Source organism: Odocoileus virginianus, chromosome 10 (genome assembly GCF_023699985.2).
Source record: "Odocoileus virginianus isolate 20LAN1187 ecotype Illinois chromosome 10, Ovbor_1.2, whole genome shotgun sequence".
Taxonomy (NCBI): domain Eukaryota; kingdom Metazoa; phylum Chordata; class Mammalia; order Artiodactyla; family Cervidae; genus Odocoileus; species Odocoileus virginianus.
The window spans coordinates 37,481,318-37,506,941 of NC_069683.1; positions in this window are offsets into that span (position 1 = coordinate 37,481,318).

Here is a 25,624-nt window from a genome sequence, read left to right on the forward strand (position 1 = left end):
TAATGCTTTGGTTACCTGATGCAAAGAACTGACTCTTTGGAAAAGACTCTGATGCTGGGAAAGATTGAAGGCAGGAGGAGAAGGGGACAACAGAGGATGAGATGGTTGGATGGCATCACTGACTCAATGGACACGAGTTTGAGTAAACTCCAGGAGTTGGTGATGGACAAGAAGGCCTGGTGTGCTGTAGTCTATGGGGTCGCAAAGAGTTGGACATGACTGAGCAACTGAACTGAACTGAACATATTTTAATATGTTGTGTTTTCATCATCTTTCATTTAAAACATTTCCTAGTTTCTCTTGTGGTTTCTTCTGTGACCAATGGATTATTTAGAAGTATGATATTTAATTTCAAAATTTTGGGGGAATTTTCTAGATGTTTCACTGTTACTGATTCTATTCAGTTTTTGTTGTCTGTTGTGGCTAGAGGCTATACTCTGTAAGCTTTTAATCTTTTGAAATTTATTTTTGGCCTTGCCATGTGGCTTTGCCATTTCTTTTGCAAGAGAGGTAGAATGTATGTTCCCACTTTTGACTTTCAAGTTCTTATGTGATTTGGCCCATAGAAGGAGGTGGAAGTGGTGGCGTGGTAATTTCGAGTCTAGCATGCCTAGAAGCCATGCATATTTCCAATAGCTTTCTGGAGGTTTTGTCAACACTTCTGATAAGAACATGCTAGAGCTACCCTGCTGGCTCAGGAGGAGGGTGTGAAACATAAGGAGCAGAGCCTAGACTTAATCAGCTGATGTCTAGCCAACATCCAGATTTGTGATCAAAAATGAATAATCATTGGTTTAAGCCACTGAGAATTTTGGATGATTTGTTATACAAGAGCTGATACAGCCACTCTCCATGACAGGTGATTGAGTGGATGCCTAAGGCATAGCCAGCTGATCTGTACCCATTCCAGTAGGCACTCCTGCTCTTTTGAGTTGAAGCACTACCTGGCCTTTGTCCTCATCCTTCCATTACTTCTCTTCCCTTGTAACAGTGACAGTGGACATCAATTAAGGTGTCAGCTTGATGAATGTGCTCCTGGAGTTGTCCTGACACAATCCCTATGCAAAAAGCTCAGGCTTCCTGGCTACCGCATCTGAACAGAAAGTGCTCATGTGTTGGGGGAGGGGCATAATAATCAGGACCAGGAGCAGAACCTGATCAGTCTCAGTTTGTGGCAAGGATGACCCAGGGCGGTGTTGAATAGAGTGTGCATGTAGCCACTTTAGATTGGCCCCTAACATTCACTCATAAATTTAGACTCCATTAGCTTCAGGATGTCACTCCCTTCATGTAGTAAAACTTGATAGCCTCCAATCTGCCTGGGATGAGAATTTTGGGCCTGGCTCTGCATTTGGTTATTCTCCCTATATCTGTCTGGCATTTCCAGGTTAGTAGGGAGGAAGAAGGGGGACAGCAGCACTTTATAGTTTTCTATCTAGTCTGAACCTGGAAGTTCCAACTTTTCCATGTCTCTGTTGATGTGTGTGTGTGTGTGTGTGAATGCAATGTGTAAAGGTTTGTGAGTCTATTAGACAAGTTTACGTACACATTCTCACTGTGTGTCTCAAAAAAAATAGATGTATACATATATATGTATGTGCTGCTGCTGCTGCTAAGTCGCTTCAGCCATGTCCGACTCTTTGTGAACCCAAGGACTGTAGCCTGCCAGGCTCCTCTGTCCACGGGATTCTCCAGGCAAGGATACTGGAGTGGGTTGCCATTTCCTTCTCCAGGAATATATATGTATATGTATACACACACACACACACACACACACACACACACACACATATAGGTATCTAAGCACATATGTGCCAAATATATATCCACTTACATTTATTCATCTGCTATTGTTTTTCTCCTGTGCCAAATCTAGAAGAGGTGGACTGGTTCACTCTTAACTTTGTGGGGCCAGGGAAAGAGGAAAATTGAAGCCTTACTTACCATATGGATAAGTTTGAAAAGCAACAAATCAAGCTAATAAATGGTTAAGCAAAATATGTCCCCTCCTCCTACCTTGATGATTATATTTTCATGATAACCTGGAAGGCCAGGTTTAAATTTAGAACACTTGTATCCCTGAGAATTCTTTTTTTTCCTTACCATTGGTGGGTTTATTATTTTGTTTTTTTAAAAACTTTTTATTTTGTATTGGGGTATACCCAATTAAGGACTTTCCTTGTAGCTCAGTCAGCAAAGAGTCTACCTGCAATGCAGGAGACCTGGGTTCAGTTCCTGGGTCGGGAAGATTCCCTGGAGATGAGATGATTTTCATCTCCAGGGGATGAAATGGCAACCCACGTCAATGTTCTTGCCTGGAGAATCCCATGGACAGAGGAGCCTGGCAGGTTACAGTCTATGGGGTCACAAGAGTCGGACACAACTGAGTGACTAAGTACACAGCATACCCAATTAACAATGCTGTGATAGTTTCAGAGGAACAGTGAAGGGACTCAGAAATGCATATAAAGACTTAGAGAACAAATTTATAGTTGCCAAGGGGAAGGATGGGGGGTGAAATACCTAGGGAGTTTGGGATGGACATGTACACACTGCTATATTTAAAATGGATAACCAACAAGGACCTACTGTATAGAACATTGAACTCTGCTCAATGTTATGTGGCAGCCTGGATGGGAGGGGAGTCTGGGGAGAATGGATACATATATATGTATCTCTCAGAGTTCTGTGTCAGAGTGGTGATATGGGAAAAGCTAGCCCTTGGCCCATGGCCTACTCCTCTTTTTCCACCTAACTGATAAGCACACTATCTCATGATTTCAAGCATCATTTATAATACCTTCCATAAAGAGTCACCCTTGGTCACACTTTGGGCTTCAGCATGCCCAATTCTTTAGAATTTTTGTTAATATATTCATAAGCATGGCTTGTTTATTTTCTTTTGATGCTATTTAATTAGACTTTGGTATTAAGCTTATGTTAGATTTATAAGATGATTTGAAAACTTTCCACTTATATATTATGGAACAATTTGAATAATTTATGTAGAATATATATTCCTTGATGGTTAGGTAAGTTAAATCTTGTCTATAAAGCAACCAGGGTCTAATATTCTTTCTTATTTTTACTTTTTAAAGTGGTGTGTCTATGAAAAATCTTCCTAGTGTTTTGTGTGGTTGTTAATGTATTCAGATAGTCTACCTTTTCTTGAATTAATTTTGGTAATTTATATTGTGCTAGAAAATCATATCATCTAAAGTTGACAATATATTGACAACATTTTGTAAGATATTTTATAATTATTTTTACTGCTTTTCCACAACTACGGTTTTATCTTTTTTCCTCATTCCTGATATCTGTATTTGTCCTGCATTTTTTCTTAGTCAAACTTCGTAGAGTTTTGGGCTTAGCTATAATTTTTTGCTGGCATTTTGTTTGTGATTCATTATTTTTAGCATTTTATCTTTTATTAGTTCTATCACATTTCTTTTACTTTGTTTTGTTCTAATCTTTTAATTTGAATATTTAGCTCATTTATGTTCTAATTTTCAAATGTGAATACCTCCACAGGCTATGTATCCAACTCCTGTCTCCATTTTGGCCATGAACACTACATGAAGAGCTTGCCAAATACCCAGCAGAAATCCAGACCCACAATGTCTACTATGTTTTTAATTCAAGACTTTTAGTTTCATAGCCCAGTAAAACACTAAAAATCACCAGGGACAAATATAGTGTTCTAATTTTATTTTGTCAAGTATGGATATTAAATATATATGCACAACTACTTATTAGCACAGCAATTATATCAGAGTTTAACAGGCATAAGTGATAGATAAAAAATCACAGAATAACTGTTTTATTCAATTTGCAATGTGGTTTGCAGAATTTTAGCCCTCACATCACAAAGCAGAGTATACAAGGGTGGATTTGAAGCTGAAAAACAAAAGCTTTCAATATCAGTCAAAAGCATTCACTATAACAGTATTCCAAGTCTATGCCCTGACCAAAATGCTGAAGAAGGTGAAGTTGAATGGTTCTAAGAAGACCTACAAAACCTTCTAGAACTAACACCCCCAAAAGATGTCCTTTTCATTATAGGGGACTGGAATGCAAAAGTAGAAAGGCAAGAGCTACCTGAAGTAACAGCAAATTTGGCCTTGGAGTACAAAACAAAGCAGGTCAAGGCTAACGGAGTTCTGCCAAGAGAACGCACTGGTCATAGCAAACACCCTCTTCCAACAATACAAGAGAAGACTCTACACATGGACATCACCAGATGGTCAACACTGAAATCAGACTGATTATATTCTTTGCAGTCAAAGATGGAGAAGCTCTACACAGTCAGCAGAAACAAGACCAGTAGCTGATTGTGGCTCAGATCATGAACTCCTTGTTGCCAAATTCAGACTTAAATTGAAGAAAGAAGGGAAAACCACTAGACCATTCAGGTATGACCTAAATCAAATTCCTTACAATTATACAGTGGAAGTGACAAATAGATTCAAGGGATTAGATCTGATAGAGTGCATGAAGAACTGTGGATAGAGGTTCATGATATTATACGGGAGACAGGGATCAAGACTATCCCCAAGAAAAAGAAATGCAAAACAGTAAAACAGTTGTCTGATGAGGCCTTACAAATAGCTGAGAAAAGAAGAGAAGCTAAAGGCAAAAGAGAAAAGGAAAGATATACCCATTTGAATGCAGAGTTCCACAGAATAGAAAGGAGAGATAAGAAAGCCTTCCTCAGTGATCAATGCAAAGAAATAGAGGAAAACAATAGAATGGGAAAGACTAGAGATCTCTTTAAGAAAATCAGAGATACCAAGGGAACATTTCATGCCAAGTTGAGCACAACAAAGAACAGAAATGGTATGGACCTAACAGAAGCAGAAGATATTAAGAAGTGGCAAGAATACACAGAAGAACTTTATAAAAAAGATCTTCATGACCCAGAAAACATGAGTGTGTGATCACTCATCTAGAGCCAGACATCCTGGAATAAATCAAGTGGGCCTTAGGAAGCATCACTACGAACAAAGCTAGTGGATGTGATGGAATTCCAGTTGAGCTATTTCAAATCCTAAAAGCTGCTGCTGTGAAAGTGCTGCATTCAATATGCCAGCAAATCTGGAAAACTCAGCAGTGGCCACAGGACTGGAAAATGTCAGTTTTCGTTCAACCCCAAAGAAATGCAATGCCAAAGAGTTTTCAAACTACCGCACAATTACACTCATCTCACATGCTAGTAAAGTAATGCTCAAAATTCTCCAAGCCAGGCTTTAGCATTACATGAGCTGTGAACTTCCAGATGTTCAAGCTGGATTTAGAAAAGGCAGAGGAACCAGAGTTCAAATTGCTAACATCTGCTGGATCATCAAGAAAGCAAGAGATTTCCAGAAAAACATCTACTTTTGCTTTATTGACTATGCCAAAGCCTTTGACTGTGTGGATGACAAGAAACTGTGGAAAATTCTTAAAGAGATGGAAATACCAGACCATCTGATCTGCCTCCTGAGAAATTTGTATGCAGGTCAAGAAACAACAGTTAAAACTGCACATGGAACAACAGACTGGTTCCAAATCAGGAAAGGAGGACATCAAAGCTGTATACTGTCACTTTGCTTATTTAACTTATATGCAGAGTACATCACGCGAAATGCTGGGCTGGAGGAAGCACAAGCTGGAATCAAGATTGCTGGGAGAAATATCAATAACCTCAGATACGCAGATGACACCACCCATATGGCAGAAAGTGAAGAAGAAGTAAGGAATCTCTTGATGAAAGTGAAAGAGGAGAGTGAAAAAGTTGGCTTAAAACTCAACGTTCAGAAAGCAAAGATCATGGCATCCAGTCCCATCACTTCATGGCAAATAGATGAGGAAACAATGGAAACAGTGACAGACTTTTTTTTGCGGGGTGGGGGGGGGGCTCCAAAATCACTGCAGATGGTGACTGCAGCCATGAAATTAAAAGACACTTGCTCCTTGGAAGAAAAGTTATGACCAACCTAGACAGCATATTAAAAAGTAAAGACATTACTTTGCCAACAAAGGTCCATCTTGTCAAGGCTATGGTTTTTCCAATAGTCATGTATGGATGTGAGAGTTGAACTATAAAGATAGCTGAGGGCCAAAGAATTGATACTTTTGAACTGTGGTGTTAAAGAAGACTCTTGAGAGTCCCTTGGACTGCAAGGAGATCCAATCAGTTAATCCTAAAGGAAATCAGTCCTGGGTATTCAGTGGAACAACTGACGTTGGAGCTGAAACTCCAATACTTTGGCCACCTGGTGTGAAGAACTGCCTCATTTGAAAAGACCCTGATGCTGGAAAATATTGAAGGTGGGAAGAGAAGGGGACGACAGATGATGAGATGATTGGATGGCATCACCAATGCAATGGACATGAGTTTGAGTAGGCTCTGGGAGTTGGTGATGGACAGGGAAGCCTAGCATGCTACAGTTCATGGGGTCACAGAGAGTCAGACACAATTGAGCGACTGAACTGAAGTGAACAAAAGCTAAATAATCAGCTCACTTCTTTGGCATGGGGGAAACTTGAGGAGCCCTCCTCGCTGTAGGTTTAGGCCCCTAAATTTTGGAATAAACATGAAAAGGAGTTTGAAAACCTGTCACAGAGACTATAACTCAGTTTTGCTAACCCAATTCTTGAAGATTAAAGTGAATCCATAGTGCCAAGCTCCTGGAAACAGCAAATGGCAATTCTCTCAGGAAGAGGACATGATTACTTATATCACAAATTATTTTCACAGCAATTTTGTAAAGACAGCATCATGGACTGGACCAAAACTAGCCAGGGATACAAGGAGACAAAACAATAAGAATAAAACCCATCATGGGCAGAATGAATAGGGCTTCATATATTAGAATGATCAGACATACACTTTAAAATAATTGTGAATAAAATACAACATCTAGAATTTTAACAGAAAATTGAGAGCTATTTTAAAAAGAGAACCAAATGAATATCAAAGATATCAAAACCAAATTTAAGGAGTCAATGAATAGGTTTAAGAGCTCATGAGAGAACAGAAGATAGACTGAAAGAAAGCCTCTAGATTAAAACAGAGAGGCAGAAGGAGGAAAAACAGGGTAGAAGACAAGAGACACAAGGGTGTAAGGATATCCTGTATAGTTTCTAATATTTGTATCATTGACATTCCAGGAGGCAGGAAGGAGAGAATGAGGGAGAGAATGAGAAGGAAGCAATATTTGAAGAGACAGTGGCTGAGTACTTTGAAAACTGAGATAAATCCAGTGTTTAAGAACTGATATGAAAAAAAAGACCAAACAGCAATTAAAAACATTTCAAGAGAAAAAAAAAAGATGATGTGGGACAAAGAGAACACCAATAGTAAAATGATAATTTAAACCCTCCAATATAGGTAATTATAATAAAAATAAATGTACTAAGTACTGTGATTAAAAATCAAAGATTACTAGACTTGTAAAAATTTGCTATGTGCTTTAGAGGAATTGTACATAAAACAAAAGGATATGAAAAAAAGAAAGGATTGAAAAATGGTAAAAACATATATCATGCAGCTACTCAAAAGAAAGCTGGATACATATTCTGAGTATGAGCCCCTTACTCATGTATGGAAATGGCAACCCACCCCAGTATTCTTGCCTGGAGAATCCCATGGACAAGGAAGCCTGACAGGTTATAGTCTATGGGGTCACATTAGAATGGGACATGACTGAGTACATACAAACACACACACACAATCATCATCATCATCATCATCAATAAGAAAAAGACAAACAACCCAGTAGAGAAAGAGAGTTAAACAAGCACCTCACAAGAGCTTATCCCAAATGACCAAAAAGAAAAAGAAAAAGTATATAATCTCAGTAGTAATCAGGAAAATACAAAATAGAGGCACAATTGGATGCCACTATCCACTATCTATCTGTTGTTTGGGAACAACAGACTGGTTCCAAATCAGGGAAGGAGTACGTCAAAGCTGTATATTGTCACCCTGCCTATTTAAGTCATATGCAAAGTACATCATGAGAAACGCTGGGCTGGATGAAGCACAGGCTGGAATCAAGATTGCTGGGAGAAATATCAGTAACCTCAGATATGCGGATGACACCACCCTTATGGCAGAAAGTGAAGAACTAAAGAGCCTCTTGATGAAAGTCAAAGAGGAGAGTGAAAAAGTTGGCTTAAAACTCACCATTCAGAAAACTAAGATCATGGCATCTGGTCCCATCACTTCATGGCAAATAGATGGAGAAACATTGGAAACAGTGGCTGACTTTATTTTTGGGGGCATCAAAATCACTGCAGATGGTGACTGCAGCAATGAAATTAAAAGATGCTTTCTCCTTGGAAGAAAAGTTATGACCAACCAAGACAGCATATTAAAAAGCAGAGACATTATTTTGCCAACAAAGGTCCATCTAGTCAAAGCTATGGTTTTTCCAGTAGTCATGTATGGATGTGAGAGTTGGACTATAAAGAAAGCTGAGCGCCGAAGAATTGATGCGTTTTTATTGTGGTGTTGGAGAAGACTCTTGAGAGTCTCTTGGACTACAAGGAGATTCAACTAGTCAATCCTAAAGGAAATTGGTCCTGATTATTCATTGGAAGGACTGATGCTGAAGCTAAAACTGCAATACTTTGGCCACCATATGTGAAGAACTGACTCATTGGAAAAGACCCTGATGCTGGAAAAGATTGAAGGCAGGAAGAGAAGGGGACGACAGAGGACGAGATGGTTGGATGGCATTACCAACTCAATGGGCAGGAATTTGAGTAAATTCCTGGAGTTGGTGATGGACAGGGAGGCCTGGCGTGCTGCAGTCCATGGGGTCACAGAGTTGGACACGACTGAGCGACTGAACTGAACTGAATCTATCCACCATAATGGCTAAAATTAAAAAGATGGATAATATTAAGTTTTGCCAAAGATGTGAAACAATAGAATTTTTATAAACTGTGTGTTGGGAGTAGAAATTGATATAGCCATTCTGAGAAGCTCTTTGGCATTATCTATTAAATCCAAGATATGCACACCTCATGAGTCAGTAATTTCACTTGCATTCATTTCTTAGCTCTGCCATGATCGAGTTGCAAAAACGAGGTGACTTAAAACAGTGGAAATGTATTCTCTCATACTTCTGGAGGCTGGATGTCAGAAATGAAGGTCTTGGCAGGGTCATGCTTTCTCTGAAGTCTCTAGGGAGGGTCCTTCCTTGCCTTTTCCAGGGCCTGGTAGCCCCAGGCATTGCTTGACTTTCAGCAGCAGGACTTCAATTCCTGTCTCCACATTCATGTGGCCATCTTCTCTCCCTCTCTGTGTCTGTCTGTGTTCAACTTTCCCTCTTCTTATAACAACACATGTGTTATTCTGGATCCAGGGCCCACCCTAATACCATTATGCCTCATTTTAACTAACTGTATCTGCAAAGATCTGTTATCCAAATAAGGTCACATTGACAGGTACTAGGGGTTAGCTTTTGACATATTTTCTTGGGGGTCATATTCAACCCACAGCAATCAATAGCCAACAGAAATGTGTGTACATGTGTACCTGGAGACATGCATAAGAATATACACAACAACATTATTAGTCAAAATCCCAAGCCAGAATTATCTCTTGTATTAGCAAGAAATATAGTGGTAGAGTCATACAATAAAATACATAATATACAATAATTAAAATAAATAAATTGTAGCTGTATACAACAGCATGTATCTCACAAACATAATGAGTTGGAAAAGCTAGACACAGAAGAAGATAGATGGTGTAAATTCATTCACTAATAGTTTAAAACAACAGGCACAGCTATAGTTAACTTTGGGGATACATATGTAGATGGTTAAACCAGAAAGAAATTCAAGAAAATAATTATTACCAAAGTCAGGATACTGGTTACCTTTGGAGGAAAGGAAGAGATAACAGTTGGGAAGGGGCATGCAGAAGGCTCCTGGGTTTTGGCAGTGTTCTCTTTCTTAACCTGGATGCTGGTTACAACCTGTTTACTTTATGTTAAATCATTTAATCATACAATAGTCCCTCCTGTCTCTGGGGGACACAATTTCATCACAACTGTGTATCAGTACATTGTTTGTCTCCATTTTTATTAGTCATTGTATCCCCAGTGGATGAAACTGCAGATAGTACCAAACCCAATATAGACTGTTTTTTCTAGACATATATACCTATGATAAAGTCTAATTTATAAATTAGATACAGTAAGAGATTAACAACAATAACTAATGATAAAATGAAACAGTTATAACAATGTACTCAAATAGGATGTTTGTGATAGACATGTACACAATGTTATATTTATTTTTTTCTTTTTTAAAGCCCCAAACTTTAAACTTTTTATTTTGTATTGGGTTCTAGCTAATTAACAGTGTTGTAGTAGTTTCAGGTGAATAGCAAAAGGACACAGCCATATATATACATGTAATCATTTTCCCTATACTTCTATATTTAAAATGGATAACCAACAAGGACCTACTGTATGGCACATAGAACTCTCTCAATGATATGTGGCAGCCTGGATGGGAGGAGAGTTTGGGGGATAATGGATACATGTATATGTATGGCTCACTCCGTTTGCTGTTCACCTGAAATTATCACAACACTGTTTGTTAATCAACTACACTCCAATACAAAATAAAAAGTTTTTTTTTAAAGTTATGTGGTTTCTCTCTCTCTCCCTCTTTCTTAAGACATGTTATTGTATTAGATTCACCAGTATATGAGTGTTGACATGAGCTGAGGTCCACATGATGAGATGAAGTAAGGAGAATGATATAGACATTGTGACGTAGTGTTAGGTTACCATTGACTTTCTGATGGTACATTAGAACGAGAATCATCTGTTTTAGGTGATGCTGGCTTATCCAGCCAAGATGATGTCCATGTTCATAGCCAAATATCAAGAGCAAATGACACTGATGGTTGGGAATCCCAGGCCGGATGCAGTAGGAGAGTGAGGCGTGTTATCACACGCCTCAGAATGCTTTGCAACTTAAAACTTATGAATTGTTTATTTCTGGAATTTTCCATTTAGTGTTTTCAGACCACAGATGACTGCAGGTAACTGAAACCATGGAAAGCAAAGTTGAGGATAAGGGAGGACCACTACCCTTATTTAGTTTACTTTTCTGTATGCCTGTTTTATTTCTCATACATGTGTACATACATACTTTTTTTTAAAAGAAAGAGAAAAGAAAAGTGACTCTGGAAGGTTGTGGGTTTGAGGTCATCTGGGTTATATTTACATTATAATGCAATCAAATGAGCCAAACCAAAGCAAGTATAATTAAGTTTAGTCAAAACAACATACTGTTCTCAATTCTACTTACCAACCTGGACAGGTGTGGCCCTGCCTACAATACCTCCTGAATACAGTTTTGAAAATGTTTATTTATTCAGTAATTTGTTTTTGAGAACCCACAGTGTGCTGGACACTGTGATATGCTTTTTCTCTGAATTGTATTTTTATGAAGTTCAGAGGAAATATAGACAATTTTGGTTTGAATAGCTGCTGCTGCTGCTGCTAAGTTGCTTCAGTTGTGAATAGCTACTAATTTCAAATTTCTGCACAGTGAGAATCTTTCCGTCACACCATCCCTACATTTGCCCACATTCTAGTTGGGATGATTAAAACTTGCAAAATATATATTAAAAGATGTGTTGTTGTTGTCCAGTCACTAAGTCATATCCAACTCTTTGCGACCCCGTGGACCACAGTATGCTAGGCTCCTCTCTCCTCCACTATCTCCCAAGTTTGCTCAAATTCATACCCATTAAAAGATGTACATACTCAAAAAATATGACTGTCTGAAATCAGGGTAAGAAAGGCTGAGTGAGATCAGGGTGAGATCAGGCTCTTGAAATTCTGTGGCAGCCTGAGTTGAAAAGTTGATGTGCATGTTCTCTGAATATTTCAGTTTAGATGAAGATTCTAAATCTTATTGCTTGAAAGCTATCCAAAAACCCAAAGTGCCAGCCCAACTGGTCTCTCCTTCCTTTAGGAATATAGATGTCAGCAAATCTCAATAATGAAAGCTATTAACATAGCACATGAGACTAAAAAGAAACTTAAGACATTTATTGTTTCTTAAACTTTTATTATCTTCCACACCTGTCTTGAAATTCATTGCATATACTGTTGCTGTCTTATTAATTGTATGTTTGGGACTAATGTGGCTATAGTATATGCCAAATGTAAAGGAGTCTGGCTTGCTCAGTTTAAAGTAAATCCATGTTCAGGCAGTGATGTGCCAAGATGCCAATCAACTTGTCATCATAGCCTTTCTCTTTTTTGAGAGGCCATGGGCTTCAGAGGTTGGAGACCATATATTCAGTACCTAAACAGTGTTAGACGTGGAATAAACACTACTTGTCAATCTGCTGACTGAGAAAAGGAATGAGCAAATTCTTGATAAAACATGTTTCCCTAGAATGAGCAAGGATATTCCAGAATGGCTCCATTTAAGTTGGATCTAACTACCCCACCACCACCAAAATGCCTAGACTTTCGATTTTTCATTCACTCTATTTACTAATTTTCATTCAACACTTATGTAGACCTTAGAGATATATAGTACTTTTGATGATGAGAGGGGAAAATAAAAAAAGGTGGAGGAAGTGCTCAATTGCTGTCATGTCTGACTCTGCGACAGCATGGACTGTGGCCCACCAGGATCCTCTTTTCATGGGATTTCCCAGGCAAGAATAGTGGAGTGGGTTGCCATTTCCTTCTCCAGGGGATCTTCCAAACCCAGAAATCTAACTCCTGTTTCCTGGGTCTTTCCTGCATCTCCAGCATTGACAGGTGGAGTCTTTATCACTGAGTCAGGAGGTGAAGGATGAGAGGTGAAGTGACAGGAGGATAGGAGGTGATGGAGTTTGCCATGGTCTGTCTGACAGACTAGCCTTTTAGGCAAAGATGTGCAATAGCCGTAATGCAGAGAATCCTAGGAGAATACAAGGAAAAGTAAGGAGCTCACTGTAGCTGGAGCAAAGTGAAAAGGGGAGAACAAGAGGTGAGGTCAGAGAAGTAACTGCAGCAGGCTGTGTAGGGTCTTAGAAGCTAGTGGCTTTTTTGTTTTATTTTGTTTTGTTTTACCAATAGTGAGATATGAATCTACTGGCTGATTTTGAGCAAAGGACTGACATTGTCTGACTTGCTTTTTAATAGGATCACTTTGATGGCTTTATTAGAAATAGACATAAGAATCAAAAGCAGAAGCAGATGCAATCAGAGCTAGCCTATGGGAAATCCTAATCATCAGACATATACAATCATAAACAGAGCATTCAATTTTCACAGAAGCCAAATCAAAATAGTAGTTTTCTCCTTTCAGGAATATGTTTGATGATAGAGTAGATATGACTATAATTACACAATAGACATTTTCTTCTATTGATGAAAATATGTATTTGGTAATGCATGAATATGCTACTGTAACTGCATTTGGAAAGATATCTTAGAATGTTTAAATGAATGAGAAATTATAGACTGCTGCTTTGAATATTTTTAAAGGCTGTCGTTTGTCATCTTTGAGTATATTTTGTAAAGAACAGAAAGAAGACTTAAATAAAAATTAATGGAATGTGAAGCTAAAAAAATAAAGATTAACAATGAAATCAATAGAAATTATTTTAATACTGAGAAATGAATTGTGACAAAATTTTCCAGATTGTACTAAAAGTAGTTATTCATTAAGACAAAGAGAAAAATTTAATTCAGTAAATTTGATAATCCACTTAATGAAAAGACATGATTAACTAAATCCACTGTTAATTTGGCAAAAACATCAACGTTCATGAAGATAATATAAAACTCAAAATATACCAACACAGTAAGATATCAACAAAACTAAGTAAAGAGTGCTGTCAATTCAAAAGTATTTATGTTCAAACATGGAAAAGAAAAGCTTAAAATGTACTGAAATCTTATAGCTCTTATAGAGGTTTTCCCGAATTTGAAAACAAACCTAAGAACTTATACAACATTACCATTAACAAATGTGAAACTGAAATAAACTTTCCTAAAATATCAGTATTAAAACTCTGTTTTTCACCAACCATGTGGGAAGAAAGACCCAACTGTCTTTTTATTTTTCATGTAGAAAATGAAGAGGTGATCAAGCAATATTACCCTAGAATGGTAGGATAAAGTATTATAATGTAAAGATGTGTCAGGCACTTAATTCATCTGAACATTATGTAATGTTTTGGATTTTTTGATGTTCATGGGTTTTGTGTTTCCACCTTATGAGGTCACCCAGCACTGCCTAGGTCTCTCCTTGCAATGGCAACTGGGAGCAAGTCCCTGGGATGTGGGTCACTGCCCTGGGAGGGGCATTGAGTGGCTCTGGCTTCTGGTTCCAGCTTGTTCCAGGACACAGCCCTGCAGCAGCTTCTAGAAGAATTCATATTCTGCTTCCCAGACCCCTCAAGGCCGCATTCCTAAAATAAGAGATTGAAGGGACTTTACAGCGTGTTTAGTCTATTTCCCTATCTGATGCAGAGGCTCTATAGAAAATGGCATTCTATTAAAACCTCAAAGTGACAGGACATTTACCACCCCAGAGGCAGCCTATTCCATTTTGGTCCTTTTCAATGAATAGAATGTTCAGGCTCGTTGAACTGAAATCCCTTTAGCTTCTTTAGCAATATTTCTGCCAAGACATTGTAATTAGTTTAATAAGATCAGTGGCTGTCAGTTATGGGCCATAGGATGTCTCTCTAGTGACCAGAATTCTCTTGTATGCAGTTCTCTCTCCTATGTCATATTGTCTCTCATATGGAAACAGTTGTGGCTTTCCTGGTGGCTCAGTAGTAAAAAAAATCTGCCTGCAATGCAGGAGACCTGGGTTCAATCCCTGGGTTGGGAAGATCACCTGGAGAAGGAAAGGCAACCCACTTCAGTATTCTTGCCTGGAGAATTCCATGGACGAGGAGCCTGGCAGGCTATAGTCCATGGGGTCACAGAGTCGGACATGACTGAGCGGCTAACACACACACACATGAAAACAGTTGATTCAACCCTGGTACAGTCTTACTAATTAATTTATTTTTCTATATGCATTATGTATAAATGTGCTTCTATTACATTATTCGTTCATTCTTTCTTAGATCCAATCCAATAAATCATTATAAAAATTATAGAATACCTACTATCTGTGGGGTTTAGTGGTTTTAGTTACATTGACAAAAAGGAGTCAGATAAGGTCCCATTCTGCAGGACTTTATTGGCTAGAAGGAGATAGAGCCAGGGAAACAGCCGACAATTCCAAAGCGAGTCAAGCACTGCATTATGTGAGTTATGAGAGTTCATTATATTTTATAGATGGGCCACCTTATCTCATTTGAATAATAATACCAGAAATCAAGTTACTCTTTTTCAGGTACCTGCCAGACCTTTGATAAATTTGGGTGGGTTTCATGTTCTTATTAGTCATTCATTTACAGACCATCCCCAGTGGTGGAACAGATGGGTAGGGCAAACCCAGTGTTCAGCAGTCATGGAGGGGATTAGTGACTGGTGGGGGTGGAGGGATAGGAAGGTGAGCCTTGGCCTTGGGTACATTTAATGGTTGTTAAATTTCAGATTCACTGGTCTTTCCCAGGGGGGGAAGTAGTTACTTCTCAGGATGATATAAGTTCCTGGGCCTCTGCTGATAAAGCAGAAACAATGCTTATTGATCATTGATTATCTGATGGAAGAGCAAGGTCAGAAACATTAAGCACAAATATTTCCAAAAAATGTATGTAAGGATTCATCAGTTTCCCTCTTTTCTGTGTGTTTTTGCACAGATGCAGTAATCCTAGGTGAAAATAGAAGCAATCAGGAAGAAGATGTGTTCTTAGGACACTGATATGTATTTTAAGACAAAAGTGATTACTAAGTAGATTTCCCAGATGTCACACCACATAAGAGACTCACTCATTTCTACCCTCAGGGCATCTTCATAATTTTTACATTTTCTTTAATTTAATGAAATATGCCCTGATTAAAAAAACAAGACCTCTGTAATTAAGCTCTTCAGTTCAGTTGTGTCTGACTCTTTCTGACCCCATGGATTGCAGCACACTAGGCTTCCCTATCACCAACTCCCAGAGCTTGCTCAAACTCATGTCCATCGAGTTGGTGTTGCCATCCAACCATCTCATCCTCTGTCGCCCCCTTCTCCTCCTGCCTTTAATCTTTCCCAGCATCAGGGTCTTTTCCAGTAAGTCAGTTCTTGGCATCATGTGGCCAAAGTATTGGAGTTTCAACTTCAGCATCAGTCCTTCTAATGAATATTCAGAACTGATCTCTCTCTCTTTTTTTTTTATTAGTTGGAGGCTAATTACTTTACAATATTGTAGTGGTTTTTGTCATACATTGACATGAATCAGCCATGGATTTACATGTATTCCCCATCCCGATCCCCCCTCCCACCTCCCTCTCCACCCAATCCCTCTGGGTCTTCCCAGTGCACCGGGTCTGAGCACTTGTCTCATGCATCCAACCTGGGCTGGTGATCTGTTTCACCCTAGATAATATACATGTTTCAATGCTGTTCTCTTGAAACAGCCCACCCTCGCCATCTCCCACAGAGTCCAAAAGTCTGTTCTATACATCTGTGTCTCTTTTTCTGTTTTGCATATAGGGTTATCGTACCCTCTTTCTAAATTCCATATATATGTGTTAGTATACTGTAATGGTCTTTATCTTTCTGGCTTACTTCACTCTGTATAATGGGCTCCAGTTTCATCCATCTCATTAGAACTGATTCAAATGAATTCTTTTTAATGGCTGAATAATATTCCATGGTGTATATGTACCACAGCTTCCTTATCCATTTGTCTGCTGATGGGCATCTAGGTTGCTTCCATGTCCTGGCTATTATAAACAGTGCTGTGATGAACACTGGGGTGCATGTGTCTCTGTCAGATCTGGTTTCCTCGGTGTGTATGCCCAGAAGTGGGATTGCTGGGTCATACGGCAGTTCTATTTCCAGTTTTTAAAGAAATCTCCACACTATTTTCCATAGCGGCTATACTAGTTTGCATTCCCACCAACAGTGTAAGAGGGTTCCCTTTTCTCCACACCCTCTCCAGCATTTATTTCTTCTAGACTTTTGGATAGCAGCCATCCTGACTTGCATGTAATGGTACCTCATTGTGGTTTTGATTTGCATTTCTCTGATAATGAGTGATGTTGAGCATCTTTTCATGTGTTTGTTAGCCATCTGTATGTCTTCCTTGGAGAAATGTCTGTTGAGTTCTTTGGCCCATTTTTTGATTGGGTCATTTATTTTTCTGGAGTTGAGCTGGAGGAGTTGCTTGTATATTTTTGAGATTAATCCTTTGTCTGTTGCTTCGTTTGCTATTACTTTCTCCCAATCTGAGGGCTGTCTTTTCACCTTGCTTATAGTTTCCTTTGTTGTGCAAAAGCTTTTAAGTTTCATTAGGTCCCATTTGTTTATTTTTGCTTTTGTTTCTAAAATTCTGGGATGTGGGTCATAGAGGATCCTGCTGTGATTTATGTCGGAGAGTGTTTTGCCTATGTTCTCCTCTAGGAGTTTTATAGTCTCTGGTCTTACATTTAGATCTTTAATCCATTTTGAGTTTATTTTTGTGTATGGTGTTAGAAAGTGTTCTAGTTCCATTCTTTTACAGGTGGTTGACCAGTTTTCCCAGCACCACTTGTTAAAGAGGTTGTCTTTTTTCCATTGTATATCCTTGCCTCCTTTGTCGAAGATAAGGTGACCATAGGTTTGTGGATTTATCTCTGGGCTTTCTATTCTGTTCCATTGATCTATATTTCTGTCTTTGTGCCAGTACCATACTGTCTTGATGACTGTGGCTTTGTAGTAGAGTCTGAAGTCAGGCAGGTTGATTCCTTCAGTTCCATTCTTCTTTCTCAAGATTACTTTGGCTATTCGAGGTTTTTTGTATTTCCATACAAATTGTGAAATTATTTGCAGAACTGATCTCTTTTAGGATTGACTGCTTTGATCTCTTGCAGTCCAAGGGACTCTCAAGAATCTTCTTCAACACCACAGTTCAAAAGCATCAATTCTTTGGTGCTCAACTTTCTTTATTGTCCAACTCTCGCATCCATACATGACTACTGGAAAAACCATAGCTTTGACTAGATGGATCTTTGTTGGCAAAATAATGTCTTTGCTTTTTAATTTTCTGTCTAGGTTTGTCAGTTTTTCTTCTAAGGAGCAAGTGTGTTTTAATTTCAAGGCTACAGTCACCATCTGCATTGATTTTGGAGCCTAAGAAAATAACAGTCTGTCACTGTTTCCATTGTTTCTCCATCTATTTGTCATGAAGTGATGGGACCAATCTTCGTTTTCTGAATGTTGAGGTTTGAGCCAACTTTTTCACTGTCCTCTTCTACTTTCATCAAGAGGCTCTTTAGTTCTTTTTTGCTTTCTGCCATAAGGGTCGGGTCATCTGCATATCTGAGATTATTAATATTTTTCTATGGCTGAAGGAAGAGGAGGCAACTAAACATAGACATTTCCCATGTGGAAGGATGTGGACTAGGTTTTAATCCCTATTCTTCACCGTCTTGTCTGTGATCCATCAAGGTCCTGCTCCACTACATGAATGAGGATGAAAAGAGGACTCATGTCATGGTGTAAGTATCAGCCAGCCATTCATTCACTCAGCAAATATTTGTTGAGCATCTACTCTGAGGTTCCAAACCCTCAGAAATGTTCTAGGTTCTTGGTATACATCAGTGAAGAAGACACAGAAAGATTCCTGCTTTTGTGAAATGTACATGGTATAAGGGGGTGATGGCAAACAATAAGAATAATTAATAAATAAATTATATAGAAGATAACAAGTGCTATAAAAAATGAAAATGCAACAGGGCTAAAGGGATGTGAGAGGGCAGCATGAGGCTGTGCAGGCATCGGTAGCCATGTTGTGAAGGTCAGATGCCTCACCTGTTTCTTCCTGAGAAAACCATAATAAAGGCTTTGGCACACAGTTCCCCTTCGCCCTGCCCCCTGTCTCCTGACCGAACTGGGTATTTCCCTGAGTGGAGTCGCATGCTCTTTCTCTTGGGAACTGTGATAGAATATCTTTTCAATGGCAATTGAAACTGATCTTTTGACCTTGTTATATCTCAACTTTTCTATTAATACTGCATTTTAAATCAGGGGCATGATCCATTGATCTCCCCACCTTCAAGGGACCATGTGGATGCAGACAAGGGGTATATCAACTGTGACCAAATTATCCTTTTCTCAGTGTCTGGACTACGTAAGACACTAAGGGAAAGTAGGGGACAGAGACTAGCTAGTGGAGGTGGAGTCCGATTTAATATAATTTAAAGAAAATATTAAGAAAAGATAACATGATGCTTCTTTACCTGAGTGCATTGATTACAAATTAATGTCTGCTACATATAAATTTTGGGTTTTTTGAACAATCTGTGATAATCTTTTTTTTTAATCTGTGATAATCTTGATAAACAGTTATTACTATTCATTTGTTGGTTTTAGTTTTCAAAGTAATTTGCAAAGATTTATTTTTAAAAATCTCCAGCCTCTACCATTTTCCCCAGATGACCTCATGACACATTTAAACACTGAGATGTGTGAAAGCATTTGGTAACAATTTATGTTACACAGATGGTGCATGCCTCAACTCATCTACAAAATTTGCCAAGTACTTTGAGTCTTATTATTTCAAAAATATTGTGCAATTATTTTTGTAAATGTAATCATGAATTCATTTCATTGGGCATTTTAATTTGACCCTTCTGCCAACCTACTGATTTTCCTCAAATCTGAATCTTAACCATCTCTAGTAGGTGAACGACTTTATTTATTTGGATCTATTTATTTCTTCCTAGATAGGAAGGTGATTCTCCCTCTTAGAAGCTGCTTTCAAGAAGCTTTGCCCAAGACAGATATTCCCAGAAACATTTTCCCCTTTGTAGTTAACCCTGTAGTGAAGACTGATGGTAGTCAGTCTTCCTTGTAGGTATCTGTCTCAGGCCCTTTCTCTATCTGATGGCTTATCATCAATCTGTCCCATCGTTGTCCTCAATAAATGATTGTACATTCTTCATCACTGATGAGATGGAAGCTGACTGATATGAGAGAGTTCCCTCACTCACACTCAGATTCCAAATTCTCTGTATCTCTGTGTTAAATTCTTTCATTTTGTTAGAAATGTCAGAGGAAAGTGTTGTAGGAAGGTATTCTTCTTTTAAGCTAAACCATTCCTTTTGGCTCCTTGAGAAAAGGGACTCCTATATTTGTCATCTCTCTTGCACCCATCCATCTAGTCAGTTTACTGGCTAAAATGAATTATTGAGCATCTGCTAAATCAGAGATGCTTAAGACACTTACCTTGTCATTAAGAACTTGAAAAGATTAACCAGTTGGCAAACCAACAATTATAAAAGTGCATACAAAAATACCTAAATACAGAGGTAATGATGACTTGATGTGGTATAGGGTAGTGTTTCAGTTTTCTATTGCTACAATTTAGTTCAGTTCAGTCACTCAATTGAGTCCGACTCTTTGCAACCCCATGGACTGTAGCATGCCAGCCTTCCCTGTCCATTACCAACTCCTGGAACTTGCTCAAACTCATGTCCATTGAGTTGGTGATGCCATCCAACTATCTCATACTCTGTTATCCCCTTCTCCTCCTGCCCTCAATCTTTCCCAGCATCAGGATCTTTTCCAATGAGTCAGTTCTTCGAATCAGGTGGCCAAAGTATTGGAGTTTCAGCTTCAGCATCAGTCCTTCCAATGAATATTCAGGACTGATTTGTTTTAGGATTGACTAGTTTGATCTCCTTGCAATCCAAGGACCTCTCAAGGATCTTTTCCAATACCACAGTTCAAAAGCATCAGTTCTTTGGTACTCAGCTTTCTTTATGGTCCAACTCTCACATCCATACATGACTATTAGAAAAACCATAGCTTTGACTAGACGGACTTTGTTGGTAAAGTAATGTCTCTGCTTTTTAATATGCTGTCTAGGTTTGTCACAGCTTTTCTTCCAAGCAGCAAGTATCTTTTAATTTCATGGCTGCAGTCACCATCTGCAGTATTTTTGGAGCCCAATATAATGAAGTCTGTCACTGTTTCCATCATTTCCCCATCTATTTGTCATGAAAGTGATGGGACCAGATGCCATGATCTTAGTTTTTTGAATGTTGAGTTTTAAGCCAGCTTTTTTACTCTCCTCTTTCACTTTCATCAGGAGACTCTTTAGTTCTTCTTTGCTTTCTGCCATAATGGTGGTGTCGTCTGAGTATCTGAGGTTATTGATATTTCTCCCAGCAATCTTGATTCCAGCTTGTGCTTCACCCAGTCTGGCATTTCACATGATATACTCTGCATATAAGTTAAATAAGCAGGGTTACAATATACAGCCTTGACACACTCCTTTCCCAATTTGGAACCAATCTGTTGTTCCATGTCTGGTTCTAACTGTTGCTTCCTGACCTTCTTACAGATTTCTCAGGAGGCAGGTAAGGTGGTCTGGTATTCCCATCTCTTTTAAGAATTTTCCACAGTTCTATTGCTACAAGCCACCCCAAAATTTAATGGCCTATGACAATAATATGTGATTTCTCATGATTCTATAATATAAGCTTAGCTTACCTGGAAAACTGTCCTGCTTTTTGTGTTGTCTGCTAGGGCAGAAAGTCCATGATAGCTTCTTCATTAGTATGTCTGCTTATTCATCTGGGATGACTGAGTCCTGGTCAGATATCTCTCACCCTCCACACAGCATCTCTATTTGGCTTGTTTGAACTTCCTCATAGCATGGCTCTCTCAGGGGAGTCAGCCTTTTTGTAGCAGATAGCTTCTAAGAGGGAGGACAAGAAAGCTGCTAGTTCTCATAAGACCTGGGTTCGAAAGCCCTAGAATGTCACTTTCACTGTATTCTATTGTCAAAACAGGCCATGTGTTCAGATCACATTCAGTGAGAGAAGACAAAGTTCATTTCTTAATGAGTGAAGTGCCATGTGTATGTACATGGAGGGAAGACATTTACAGCAGCTATCTTTGGAGATTCTCAAGGAGGAAAGCATTGTAAATAAGTGACTGGATTGACCAAGGAAAAATTGTCTAAGCATAAACCCACTTATTCTTTTGATTCCTATGAATAAGGACTTCCTATCTCCACCAACTCCTACCACTCCCCACCCTACTGCCCAGAGAATCAAGCATGACTCACTAAAGAGAAGCCCTGAAGGTTAGCATTTGAAATGCGATAAAGAGTCTAGTTTATTTTGATTAGCTTGACCCACAATTTTTCTCTCCATGTTCCTGGCATTTCTTTTTTTCCCCTTGTGATATACCCTTGTTGTTGTTCAGTCGCTAAATTGTGTCCAACTCTTTGTGACCCCATGGACTTCAGCACACCGGGCTTCCCTGTTCTTCACTCTCTCCCGGAGTTTGCTCAAACTTTTGTCCTTTGGGTCAATGATAGCATCCAACCACCTCATCCTCTGTTGTTCCCTTCTCCTCCTGCCTTCAATCTTTCCCAGCATCAGGGTCTTTTCCAATGAGTTGGCTCTTTGCATCAGGTGGCCAAAGTATTGGAGTTTCAGCTTCAGCATCAGTCCTTCCAATGAATATCAGGGTTGATTTCCTTTAGGATTGCCTGGTTTGATCTCCTTACTGTCTAAGGGACTCTCAGGAGTCTTCTTCAGCATGACAGTTCAATCGATTCTTTGGCAATTAGCCTTCTTTATGGTCCAACTCTCACATCCCTACATGACTACTGGAAAAAACAAAGCCTGGAGTATATGGGCCTTTGTGAGCAAAGTAGTGTGTCTGCTTTTTAAAACACTGTCTAGGTTTGTCATAGCTTTTCTCCCAAGGAGCAAGCGTCTTTTGATATACCCTAGTCAATACCAGACTTGTCAATAGCCTAGAGAAGAAATATGTTTCACTGACAGCAAAATAATGCTGAGAGAAGGGTTCCTGTGGGCTCAGGGAGAATGATGAAAACTTGGCCTCTTTTGGTCCCACCTGGACAGGAAACTGGGGAGAATACAGGGCATATATACAGGAACCCAGTTTATATGAGGGACAACAAAATGGTGCTGTTGAAGGAGCCAGGCTGCAAGTTGAGCGGGAAGTAATGTGGTCATGGCTGGTGAGGTCTGCCAGGTCTCCGGGGCCAGGAATTCCCTGCTGCCTTTGTTGACATGTGGACTCTGGAAACCTGGCTGTGTCTGTTCCTATGGGGCTAGCAGCTCGTTTCTGCAGCCTCATAATTTCTGGAAATCATGTTATTCTATGTAGTTTGCATTTGGGGAGTTAGTTCTTCACTGTTCTCTCTCTGAATTTAGTGACCTTTCCTTGGCATGTCCATCTTTCTCAACTGTGCTAAATGAAGCTATGGATACCAATTTAAGCCCATACTTGAACCAGAACCATAAAGCTGTGCTTCTCCCCTGTGCCCGACTCTCATGGTCTATATGGTGGCAGTGGCAGGAAAAGCGAGGGGAGTGCTTTCAAATGGGAGATCAGAGACTTTGGTGGGGGCTCTTTGGCCCCCTGTCAGGGCATCCGCTCAGGGCAGGACATCACATAGCCCTTGGAATAAAGGTTGTTCAGAGAGGAGACAAGATCAAGCTGACTCTCCCTATCTAGGGAGTCCAAATGTTTTTCGTTTTTGTGTTTGTTTTTTCCCCAGATGTGTTTTGGGAGCTAAAGATTTCTGAGAAATTTTGATATCAAGCCCGGGGGAAAATGGGAGGAAAAAGGAATAACCATAATCTTAAGAGGTTGAAATTACCATCATGCCCATTTTACAGAGACACGGGGTGATGGACACTGGTCCATGTCGACACAACCAACAGAGGCAGAGATTCGAATCCCAAGCTCTTTGGTGATGGATGGCCTCCCTTCCCTGATTGGAAGGATGAGCTACCAGGAGCATCTGGCCGGGACTTTCTGCTGCTGTGTGCCAGGATGCTTTCTCAGGCCTGGCCCAGCTCCCCACTTTCTCGTCTTTCTTTCCCTGACAGGTAACCTCAAAGTCCTGGCCGCATTTCTTTCCTCTGGAACTTCCATCACTGCCTTCCTCCTGGTCTTCTTTTCCCAGTCTCAGATGCACAGTGGGCTGCAGTGTATCCAGTTCCCTGCTTCCTCCCTACTCTTAAAGACAAACAATTACACTTTTTGTATTCAAAGTAATTTCGTAAGTTCAACAGGGAAGCAGAGTGGGAGTGGCAGAAATAAGGAATCTGTAGCGTTTTTGCCATCTGGTCTCCGATTCAGAGTCCCTGTCTCCCTCATGATATGGGTAAGGAAAGCCTTTGTGAGTTTTTGTTGTCGTTCAGTTGCTAAGTCATGCCCGGCTCTTTGCAACCCCATGAACCGCAGCACCCCAGGCTCTCCTGTCCTTCACTGAGTCCCAGAGTTTGCTCAAATGGTGGCCTTTAAACATCCATTTTTATTGCAGAAAGTGGGGCTCCCTCACGCCCCTCTCTTTCCACTGTCCCCCCAGGTTAAGGATGAATGTGGGATGCTTCTTGCTTTTAGGAAACATCTACCCAGTTAAAAGACACCAGCCAGGCTGGGCATTGGACATTTCTGCCTCACTTGGGCAGTTTGCCTCTCTGGAGACTTCTAGACTGGCCTGGCTTCTGACATTCCCAACTTGTCCTCCTGGGGATGCTGTCTCATTATGTCTTGGCTCTAAACCTTTGAGGCCAGGAGGACCCTGGCTAAGTGAATGGAGAGCTACCCCTGATTATTAGGACACTGTTCTCAGAAGCAACTCAGGACACTGAAGACTGAAGACATAGGGCCCATCACTCACCAAGAGACCACACATTTTCTCCAGATTTAAAGTATTCAATTTCTTATTGACAAGAAAAATCTCATAAGGGAATCTGAGCCACAAAAAAGAGGGGGACAACTGTAAATTTATGTTCCTTTTTCTTTCTTTTTTTCAGTTGAAAGATAATACAATTAGGTTGGTATAGAATAGGTGATTGTCTCACCAGGTGATTCTTAGGGGAAAGCAGAGATGGTGCAACTTGAAAATAATGTAGTATCAGCCACAGCTGTGGAGAGGGAGGGAAAGTCAGCATTCTCAGCGGGCAGTGAAAGTCGATTATTCATTACCACCAAAGATTTGACAGTACACTGAACACACGACATTTTATTTATGCTACATAAAATAATGTGATACAATTTTTATGACCCAATTTAATCCCGAAGAGGGTATCCGTTTAATAAAGACAAGGACACTAGAATTAAAATTATCTATAGATCTACATAACAAAAGGCTTGTAAAAAGGAGTATGTTAATTTGACAGGAAATAGATAGCACTGTCATAAAATTTGGAAAATGGAGAGAAAGTGCCTCATTCTGAATTTGTGTGAGTTCAGCTGACAGGTGCTGAGATCTGTAAGAGGAGAAAAGGGAAAAGCACACAGTCTTTTCTGAATTCCCAGGCCAAGCACACGTTCTGTTCATTTATTCATTCCTCTGACAGCAAAACGGAGTATCTGCCGTGTAAAACTTTATCGTTTTAACAACTATCCAACAAACAAGCAAACTTTCCTACAATCGTGTAAGATTTTTCAAAGTTGAATTTCTCTCTGTGTGGGTACCTTGCTTACCTTCTAGATATCCATGGCAACT